The following is an 11,572-nucleotide window of genomic DNA, read 5'->3' on the forward strand; positions in this document are numbered from 1 at the left end:
TTAATTTGACCAGAGAGGGACAGAGAGAAAGAGAGGGAGGGAAAGTGAAAAAACAAGCCACCATGTCCAGGACTCAAACCATGTTCGGCCGTGTGGTAGTCTAGCATCCTTAACTACCACACCACTTGCCAGCCTCAAAGAAGAACACATTTTAAGATTTGATTTGCATTTCTATTTCTAATTTTTTTATTCCTTATATAAGTGAGCTTTAAAGGACTAAATATTACCATCTTCTATTTGAATAGATTCAATTACACTAGTAAAATTATTTAATCACAAAACTTGATGTTTACATTTTCAAAGCTAGTAAAAGAAATATCCTGACTGGGACCAGCAGACAGTGTAATGATTAAGTTGCTGAACTCCCATGTATTCAAACATGGTTCAAATCCTGAACCTGGTGGCTTAAAACTCATGCCATGTGCATGTGTGCCCAAGATCCCAGGAGAACACAGAAAAAGGGATTGCAGCATAGCCATCCCCCTTAGGGGGTGATTTCTCGCTTTCTCTCTGTCCCCCCCGCCCCGGGGAGTGATTTCTTGCTTGTTGTCTCTCTCTATCCGCCTCTCTGGTGAGCACATGTGCCCTATAGCAAAAATCCCTCTCTCAAGAAAAAAAAAAAATATATGAATCTATTAGAGTAAAATAGCTAATTGTTCTATAGAGAATAATCTTACACAAGCAAAAAAATCGTTGTAAAAATGACACAATAGGTCATGGATGCATTTCATTTCCTCTCTGTGTGAGGCACCATCAAGGGACAGCTTTAGTACAATGTGAAATAGATCTCTTCTCCAATTTATGAAGACAGTAGGGCTTGAAAGTTAGAATGACTGCTAGAAAAATACTGCGTTTTCTGTGATCCAACTGTGAAAGGCTGGAGGATTCGATAATGTCCTAGATAGTGTTTAAGTGTTGTGAAATGAGACTGGGAAGATCGTCTGTTTAATGAGCATTTCTCTATGTCAGGCAGGGCAGTCTGCCACTTCCTCCATGCCTCACCCACCTTCTTTGCTAACGACTCGCATGGCTGCCTCATAATTCATGAAGAGCCTAAGGACAGAGACTGAGTTTTACTGTGCTTTGTATACACATAGCTCAGCACACAATGTGTGGAAATACTCATGAACTAAAGGTTTGTACACCTCTAAAATGTGAGTTCTGGTTTGAGACAGCAAAGGCACAGCCACAGATTTACAGAGAGGAGGAACAAGATTGCCTCTGAGGACAGTCAGCCTTGCTTTTCAGTCGAGGATGAAGCATGTGAGGATGTGGAAAAACTTACAAATTGCTTTGTTTTGCCTTCCTGTAAATGTGAAATACGTCCATGAAAATAATTGTTAGAGAAAAACGTGCTATTGAGTTCATTGTTTATCTGCAATTCACATCTAGCTTTCATTGAGACTGTTTATTTAACAAACATTGTTTTAAATGTTTTATGAGATTTAATTAATTTAATCCTCAAGATAATGTCAACAGAAAGGGCCTATTGTTATTCCTCTTTTACAGACCAGGAAGGCAAGACAGAGAGTGGTTATCATTTTTTCCCACAGCTGCCTAGTTAGGAAGAGGTTGAGACTGAGTCACCTCCCAGCCGCCGGATTCTCAGCTCGGTTGCTCAGTTCTTCCTGCACTATGCTGGCTTTCCATGTGGTGGCTAACTGTTAGCTTATTCACCTCGCCCAAGCAATATGCTGAAGATGAATTTTTTTTCTGCTTTAAACAAGGTCTTAAGTCTTAGTACTCCAGTAGCTCCTTCAAATGTTGATTAACTCTTTATCACCACTTTTCCATTGCAACTCCTTGTCATCTCTTCTTCCTTGCTAACATCTCCAAGACTGGCTTTTAAAGTGTGCATTGGCTAAAATTCTGGGCTGAAGCAAAGCAAAGCAAATGTGCATGTAAAATGACTGCACATTTGCTATTGGACACGACTTGGCCCTGCGCTTTTTCCTACTGCCCTTGTGCCCTACTGTCTTTCTGTATATTCTATCGGTGATTTTTCCCTTGCTCCCCTGAGTGTCTTGCCTAGTGCTCGTGCCTACTAAATCAAACTTGTCTTTGACAGATAATTGATATAATTTATTGGATGTAGGAGTCTCAAAAATTTTTGTATCTCCTATGTTTTGGTGTAAACTTTTTTTTTTTTTGAGAGGTTTTTGCTATAGGGTGTGTGCGCTCGCCAGACAGACAGAGAGAGATAAAGAGACAGAAAGCGAGAAATCACCCCCCAGGGGGGATAGTCACGCCGCAATCCCTTCTCCTCCATTCTCCTCTCAGGATCTTGGGCACGCACGCACGCACACGCGCCCGGTGTGAGTTTTAAGCCACCGGGTCCAGGACGCGAACCGTGGTCGACTACATGGGAGTCCAGCAACGTAGCCATTACACTAACTGCTGGTCCCTAAACTGGTTGTTGATGGGTGAGAAAAATTGTTCTCCCAGCCCTGCAGAAATCACTAGAGGGTTCACACCCTGATTAACTTGGAAGCAACTTAAATGTTGTCTAATTCTCAATGTAGTTTGCTGTCAAGCCATTTCGAAATAATTTTAATAACCTGCAGATTGGACTTGTGCTTTGTTTAGTGGGTGGTAGACTTTTTAGAAACATATTTCTTCATGAAACAGATTCCTCTCAGAGTTCTAACCTTTTTATTTTTTTGTCATAGAGCATATACATTTGCTGGAGAGGAGAGAAACCGAGAAATACAAAGAGAGGGAAGGTGAGAAGGCACCACCCAGACAAGATGGGCATGCTGCAAACCCTTCTCTGCCCTGCTCTTCTCAGGATGGTGGGTACACACGCAAATTTGTCTGGCATGATTTTCAATCTACTGGGTCCAGGACTCAAACCTCAGTGGGAGTCCAGTGCTTTATCCACCATGCCACCTGCTGGCCCCTTTACCCATTCTTTTATTTTTGAGAGGTTTTCTTTTCCTTTTTTTCTTTTCTTTTCTTTTCTTTTTTTTTTTTTGGTTATAGGGTGCGTGTGCTCACCATACAGACAGAGAGAGACAGAGAGACAGAAAGAGATAAATCATACCCCAGGGGGATGGCCACGCCGCAATCCCTTCTCCTCCATTCTCTTGGGATCTTGGGCACGCACGCACATATGCCCGGCGTGAGAGTTTTAAGCCACCTGGTCCGGGACTCTAACCGTGGTCGACTATGTGGGAGTCCAGTGACATAGCCATTATGCTATCTGCTGCTCCCATCCCCATTCTTAATAGTACATACAACCCAAAACAGTTGCATTTGAATGTCTCTAGCAAAAGCTGCGGATATGGAAAAATAGGTAGAACACAGAAGTACACATCTACTTTATTATTTTCTTATTGTATTACCTGAGATTCTTTCATCTTGAAAGGATTGGTAATGCAAAGTAATACATAATCAAGACATTTAATATTAATTTCATTAATTTCAGGGAAAATCATAATCTGATTCATTTATATAACTAATACAAATATGATCATTTTTATTTCAATTATATGAATAATTGTAATTCCTCATGTTACAACTACAAGTCCAGAAAGCAAAGATGAAAAGTTGGGCAATATAGGTATAGACATGCTGTCATCAATGAATAATCAGTATCATTATCATTATATCATACCATATCATTATTATTTTTTTAAGACAGAGTATCACTATATGATACCGAGGCAATCCTCCTGGCCTCAGCATACTGAGTAGCTGGGACTACAGACCATCTCAGCATGTTCAGCTTTTAGAGTGAGTGGGAAATAGGACCCAGGCTCCCCATGTGTCCTTAGCCTACAAAGTAGCAGCCATCTACTAGCACGTGTTACTACTGCTGAGCCGATAACTAGTATATTATCAACTTAGCAAGGCAAACAGTGGGAAGTAACATACCTTAGATCTGGAAACGTTGTATTGAAAGTTTCTTCCTGATTGCTTTTTTTCTAAAAATTTGGAACGCTTAGATGTCAGGATATTTGCCTGTATTTTAGCTAATCACTTTAAATTCACAAGCATAAGCAGTCGTACTGTGACTCTGAAAAGTTTTGAGCAATAATAAAATCAAGACCAATTATCACTTTTAAAAATGATTCTTATGAGTATTCTCATTTCTTTCTTTTTTGCTATCAAAGCTATTTTAGACCTCACATAGAGTGAAAACTCAACAGTGCTTCTGGTTCCCATCAGACCTTTATAACGTCAATATAACTCAGGGACAACCTATGTAAAAACATCTTAAGATTTTTTTAAACCCCTTTAACTTTCTAAAATTTTTACTTTTAAAAAAGATATGTATCATGTCCTATCTGATTCCTTAGAACGTAGGAATCAAACTCTGGAAATGAGAAGAATCCATAGTATTTACCCCAGGTCTCTGCATTAAGTTCCAGATGCACACACAGCTGTCACATGACATGCTACTTGGGTAACACAGGGACTATTCACACATCAAAATGGGTCTCTTAATTTCTTTCTTTGTCCTCCTCCACTACAGTTTCCCACTGAAAGCAACATATTTGTCAAGTCAGAAACTTTCTTCAGACATTTTTATTCAAGTATAGCTTACAGAGCAAAAAGGTCATAAAATGCATGTATTCAAAGCATGCGCTCTAACCAACTTCTATGTAGAAATGCACCATAAACCACCGCTTGGATGATTTTCAAGATACCAGAGGGTCCCTTGTCACTTTCTGGAAGGAACTGATTCTTCCTCTTCCAATCTTTCTATTCTTGTTTCATAATTTGAGTCTTTTCACTTTTCTCCATCCCTTCTACTTTCAGCATGATCACATTTTACCTGGACTGCCAGAACAAGTGTCTGTCCATATAATTCATATTTGCCAAATCATTGTTTCCACAGAGTTATCTTTTAAAAGCTATAACCCTGCTCATTGCACTCACCTTCGTCATTAACCTCACTTTACACTTAGAAAAAAATGGAAAGTCCTCACCGGAGGCTTACATTGAATGAGCTTTAAAAAGTGTCTCCTGGGGAACCAGCAGTTAGCGTAATGGCTATGTCGCTGGACTCCCACGTAGTCGACCGCAGTTCACGTCCTGGACCCCGTGGCTTAAAACTCACTCCGGGCGCGTGTGCGTGCGTGCCCAAGATCCTGAGAGGAGAATGGAGGAGAAGGGATTGCGGCGTGACCATCCCCCCTGGGGGGTGATTTCTCGCTTTCTGTCTCTTTATCTCTCCCTGTCTGTCTGGCAAGCGCACGCGCCCTATAGCAAAAACCTCTCAAAAAAAAAAAAAAAGTGCCTCCTGGTTGTTCCAGCAGGTAGTGTGAGGGTTGAGGTGTTGGACTCCCACATGGCCAACTGAGACTCAAGTCCCAGACCTAGAAGTTTGGGAATCATGGCAGGCACATGTGCACGTGTGCCCAAAATCCCTGAATGGAGGAGAAGGGATTGTGGCATGGCCTTTCCCACAGGTGGTGATTTCTCACTGTACCCCTCACTCTCTCTCTCTTTCTGGTGAGTGCACGAGCCCTATGGCAAAAAGCCTTAAAAAAAATGCTTCCTAACAACCTTCCAATTCCTTTCCCTCTGTTTTATGCCTCACTACATTCCAGGTATCTTTGTTTATTGGTTGACTGATAACATTTGTCTGTTATTTTCTCTGTCAATTAATATAAAGTGTATCAAAGGGTTTTAAAAATAATCTTTAATGTTTGGTTCTTTGTTACATATGTGAGAGATGGAGAGAGAAAGATTCTCTCAAAAGCGTCTTTCACACTTCATCTACCCCCAGCTTCAGCCATCTTGCATCATGGGTACATATGTGGCAGAGTGCTCAGGGAGGTCTCCAAATTCAAACCAGGGAACTTCCCATATGAATCAGACTCATGAAGTGCACTGTGTCACGATCAGGCTATCTTTAGGGATTTTTGCACATACCATTTGCATGAATGATTTGTTATGAATGATTTTCCTCTTCTTTCTCTCCACTTCCAACCCACTTGTATACCACACTCACACACCTACACATCCTCTTTACATACCTATCTCTTTCTGTACTCTCTATTCATGTGGAATCTAATCGCTTTCTCTCCCCTACCATCTCTCTCTTTTTTTTTTAGAGAGAGAGAATTTTTGCTATAGGGTGCATAGTATGTGTGCTCGGCAGATAGAGACAGAGAGACAAAAAGTGAGAAATAAATCCCCAGAGGGAGTAGCCATGCCACAATACCTTCTCCTCCATTCTCCTCTAGGCATCTTGGACAAGCATGCACATGCAACCATCATGAGTTTTAAGCCACCAGGTCCAGGACTTGAACCACAGTCGACTATGTGAGAGTCCAGCGACATAACCATTACGACATCTGCTGATCCTCCTACCATCTTTTTTTAAAATTTTTTAAGCCTCCTATTCTGTCCCGTACTCTGACATCAGCCTGTGTCATGTTCCACATTCCGATCGTCTACTAATTCTAAAGAAATTACAGAAATAAACCAGGGAACTGCCTGTAGACGTTCTTGCCCCAGGTAGTGCCCGGACCCAGGGGAAAGACGTGGGCAGTGAGGTTGACCGACACTTGAATCAACCAGGAGAGAAAGCTTGCACTTTTTTTCAGGATAAACATCTCCCTAAAAAGTGTTTTCCTGCCCCCAACCTTAAAGATAGCTTCTAATTACTCTCAGAAAAACACGTTCTTTTCCTTTCCAACAGTGAACACAGTTTTACATTTAAGAGTTGCTTTTAGTTTTATATTGCCTTGCTTCTGATAACTTCGATCCTTAGGGAAGGGCCAAGGATGCTAGTTCAATCTTGTGTCCCCAACAGATAGCACTGCACCTGTTATACAACAAGTAAATAATTAACAAGCAAATGATAAATGAATGCGTGTACTTGTCTCTAAGAGCACAAAATGGGAGAACTGAGAAGAAACAGGGTGAAATGGACAGCCCTTCTCAGGAGAGGTTTAAACTAAGAAGGGTGTTATGTTATGTTTTCTTTTGTTTTCCTTTCCCAGTCCTAAACATTTCAGAAATGAACCTGGAAGATGGCTGTTTTCCTGAACCAAGCATTACTCTGAGATGAGCAAGTCTTTCTAGGCTATCCTTGGAGAAGAGTTGAGCTGACAGAACTCAGTTTCTCTCCTGATTTACTCATGTGTCCTGCAGCCCCACAGCCCATTTCTTTCCACTGGATCTGGGCACCACCTGGAGCAAGAATATCTATGGAAAGCTCACTGTAATTTTTATAAAATGGGTAGGTGGTTGGAATCCTAGAACATGATGCAGGCTGGTGGCAGGATGAGGTGGGTTGGAAGGCTTATAAGAGAGATGATTTTTTTTTTTTCTAGAAAGAGTATGTGGATTGCTATGTGAGCAGTGATTTTGAAATGTTTCTTTACTTCTTTTTCTTTCACATTGTAACTCACCCATAATCACCCAAGCATTGGTAAAATTTTGTTAAATACTATGATCTGGTATTTGTTGTATTTTGGGGAATTCAGAGAGGAGCTTGGTTCAATGTTTGATGTCTAGCCATATAAGACAGCAGAGTTATGATGTGGAAAGAGGTACCCAGCAAAGATGTTCAGATCAGAACAAGAGCTGACAAATCACTACAGGATGGATTTGTCCAACATGTCAGCATTCCTTAGGATTTGCAAAAATACAAGGGGGATAAAGCTGACTTCCCATGGCTCTACAGGATAGGAGACATTACACGTCAGTTGGTATTAAAGGGATGAGCGAGCCCTGAATCCTAGGGAACTTGAGGACATCTGGTCACCCTCCTTAGGTCAATATGACTTAAAAGGCCCTCACTTAGACATTCGTACCCCCAAAAAGCAGACCACAACTCAGAAAACTCCACAATATTTTGGGCTGAAATCTCTTTTTTAAAAGTAAAAATGCTGGTTGAAGTAACTAGGTCATTATTTTGGATTAAATAGCCAAAGTTTCTTTCCTCCAAATGCTTAAAGTGATTAAGTTGAGTTAAGAAATGGGAAATTTAACAGGCATGTCAGAAGATATTATAGAGAAAGGTCATTTAGGCCCCTGGTGACCTGTTGGAGTGCATGGAAGGGTAACAAGGTTAGGAATCAGAAAGTTAGGAATCAAAGAGTTACAAAGAGGGACTAAATATGTAGGGTGTAGAGTAGTGAAAGGAAATTGGAGAGCGAGAAGTGAGATACTGCCAAAGAAATTCTGCTGACTTTGTGATTTTGCTTCTGCTATACTCAATCATCTCTAAATGAGTCAGCAATGTAATTGGATGCAGTTGTTAAAATACCCAAATAAACTAATCAGCCCTGAAATATTCGAATATGGAAGGAGGGAACATTTATAGAATGTGACCCTACTCCCCCTACACTGGCAGAGGCTGCTCAACAAATTTGACTTGAGTTCTGGATAATTAGGCTGGGGTTATTTTGCTGGCTTTGTTGGATAATTAGCTCAAAACATCTGTTTATTTCAGAGGGTATCATGCTTTGATCTAAGGGGAAATACTTGAAATAGTTATTTCCAAGGAAGGATGACTATGTCATTCCTGGTTAGGCTATGAATGATGCACAAACAGGACCTATCTCCGTATTTATCATTTAGAACAATGGCTGGTGTTTATTAGGATCTAATTGGTACCAGGTCCTGTGTTAAAAACCCTGCCTACAAGATCTCCAACAGTCCTTGGAGGTAGGTACCGTAATTACCATGATTCCATAAATGAGGAGAGGAGGCTTCAAGAGGCACTGAAGTTCCCTAGCTGCCCAAGAGGTCACGACTAGAGTCTAGAAACTGAGCAGATCTGTTTGAGTCCAATACTCATGACCTGCACAGTAGGAATGTTGCTGTTGGGAATCAGTAACAGCAGTTGCCACTGCTATATTTAGTTGGTATTCTTAGCACGATAATTAAAAAAAAGAAATGAGGGTCTTTAGTGTTGTAAATATTAATTAAGTGGGTTGTAATCCATTCGCTGTCACATACAGCTAACTTCAGTTTTGCTATTTGATTGTGGTGGAGCTGGGCAATAATGCTCTGAGCTTGGAGTCAGTACCCCTTGCCCCTGCTGTAGGCTTTTGGACAAATCATTTAGATTTCCTGGGCCCTAAGTTTCCACCTCATCTGAGATATGAGGATTTTCAGTGATTACATAAATAGTAGAGTTTTTTTCTTCTTCTTCTTTTTGGAGAGGTTTTTGCTATAGGGCACGTGTGCTCGCCAGACAGAGACAGAGACAGAGACAGAAAGTGAGAAATCACCCCTCAGGGGGGATGACCACACCGCAATCCCTTCTCCTCCATTCTCCTCTTGGGATCTTGGGCACACATGCACACGTGCCCAGCATGAGTCTAAGCCACCGGGTCCGGGACTCCAACCACGGTCAACTACGTGGGAGTCCAGCGACACAGCAATTATGCTAACTGCTGGTCTCAATAGCAGAGCTTTTTCAGTTCTACTATTCCAAGGACACAGAAGTCATATGAGAAGGGCCATACAGTGGTACAGTGGTCACACAACCATCTGCAGTGTGGGACTCACATATGAAGAAGGTTCCAAGTTTACATTTGGGGCTTCCTTGTACATACCAGACTTGCACACACACGCTCATGATCCAGGTGGGTAGAGGCAGAGATAGAATGTGGTGTGGAAACTCTGTTTGGTTTGCCTATTTCTCTCAATTTTGCTCTTTCTTGAAATAAATAAATAAACAAACAAGTTTAAAAAAATGTGCTGTGGCAAAACGAACCCTTCCCACCCTCATGGAATTAATTTACAACATGTTGTGTGGTATATTTTGATGTATAGTGCCTGCCCATTGATATAGCCCAACACCAGTGTAGGACTTAGAAAAGGACAATGGCCAAAAGGAACATAGAAAACCTAATGGTTGACCACTTGGCATTAGAGAACTTGTAAAGGATGGACAGTGTCTCAAGACACACACATCCAGAACTGCTAGATGGAATTTGTATCCTGGATGGTTACAGCTCTTCAGATGACCTGTTTCTGGAGATTAGCAGTTCCTCCAAGCAGAAAAGTTTGCCAAGAAGTGTGAAGACTGATTTGTATGCATTTTTTAACATATCTTTATTAAGTTTTATATGTGAGGTCTGAGTCTCTCATAGATTGGCTTGATAGATAAAATACTGGGTATGCAGTTCAGTTTGAATTTTAAGTAAACTAGGAATAAATTGATAGTCCCCCAAATTACATGGGACATACTTATACCAAAATGTTAGTTCCTATCTGAAATTCAATCTTAATTGTATTTTTATTTGCTAAATATGGCAATCTTACTCATGAAAAGAAAAATACTTTGGTTAGCTTTTAAAGTACGATTTAGGTCAAAGGTGTGGGACACTGACAATTTGTACTTTGTAGTTATTACTTTTGCCCCATTTTAATGCTCTAGCATTAAACATCTGCCACGCTATCAATGTGTTTTCAGGGGTTACATTCATGTTTAATTCTCTTAGGTTATAACTCTCCTTTTATAAGAGAAAGAGAGAAAAAAGCCAAACATGCACATAACATGAACTCATTCATAAAATCAAAGAGATCCTAACCATTGATATGAGAGCTTCTAAAAGACGTAGAGTACTTTGGCCCACATCTGTGACTGTGTTCTTTGAACTAATTGGGAAATATTGCATGCTGGCAGGCTTTTATTGAGAAATATGTTTCCCCTTAAGGGTGATTTGTCTAATTGGCTGTAGAAATGCTTTCTCTCTGGTTCAGAAAGCGTTTTCCTATTTGCTAATGGCATAGCTTCCCCACCCCTCCCCCAAAGCTGGAGCTACACTGAGTTCACTGAACTCAGAAATCCTGTCCTTCCACTGGACAAGGTTTCAGACCTAAATTCATCTTGAAACAAATGCTTCCTTTAGTTTTCTGGACGGCAGTTGCCTTCTGAACATGTGTTAGACGAGGTCATCTCTGAGGTTCCACAGACTACCATTTCTGATCCAAACCAGGGATGGGCCAACGGCAGCAAGGGGAAAAGAAGGTTAATCAATAAAGTAGAAAATGGGGTTTCAGTTATGGTTTTATTTCAGAAATCCCCCTTCCCAGAACCTTTGGCTATGATGACACGAGGCTACCCAGAAGAATCTACACATATGTGGGATTTCCAAAACATTCGTGGAAGACGCATATTATAAGGAAATTATACATGGATTTCAATTTTTTTCTTTTTGCATCAAAATAAACTCAGAGTAATTCCATTTGTTCATGAACTACTTGAAGTTCCTTCTTATGTTTCTTCATTCGATGGTAAATGCCTACTGGATTCCAAAGAATTTAACATTTTGCTGTCAAAACATAAAAATTAACAATGAATTTAAAGAGCCTGAAAAGACATTTTGCCTATATGGTATTAAATTTCTAGTGTTTGAGTAAATTTAGTGTTTGAGTAAGACTTTCAGTTGGTGCTTGGCAAACAGAAGGGTGAAATCCATGACATCACCCAAATGTACAGAGAAGCTAGTTCAGGTAACTATATTAAATGTGGACAGCCTGACAACTGGTTAGGTCAGGAAGCCAAATGACTCATACTGACTCATTTTGCAAAGACAATGCATATGGAAAGACTGCATGATTTGTTCTCAGACTGGGCTCATTTCTAGCTTCT

The sequence above is a fragment of the Tupaia chinensis genome, unplaced genomic scaffold (genome assembly GCF_000334495.1).
Source record: "Tupaia chinensis unplaced genomic scaffold, TupChi_1.0 Scaffold000549_1, whole genome shotgun sequence".
NCBI lineage: Eukaryota > Metazoa > Chordata > Mammalia > Scandentia > Tupaiidae > Tupaia > Tupaia belangeri.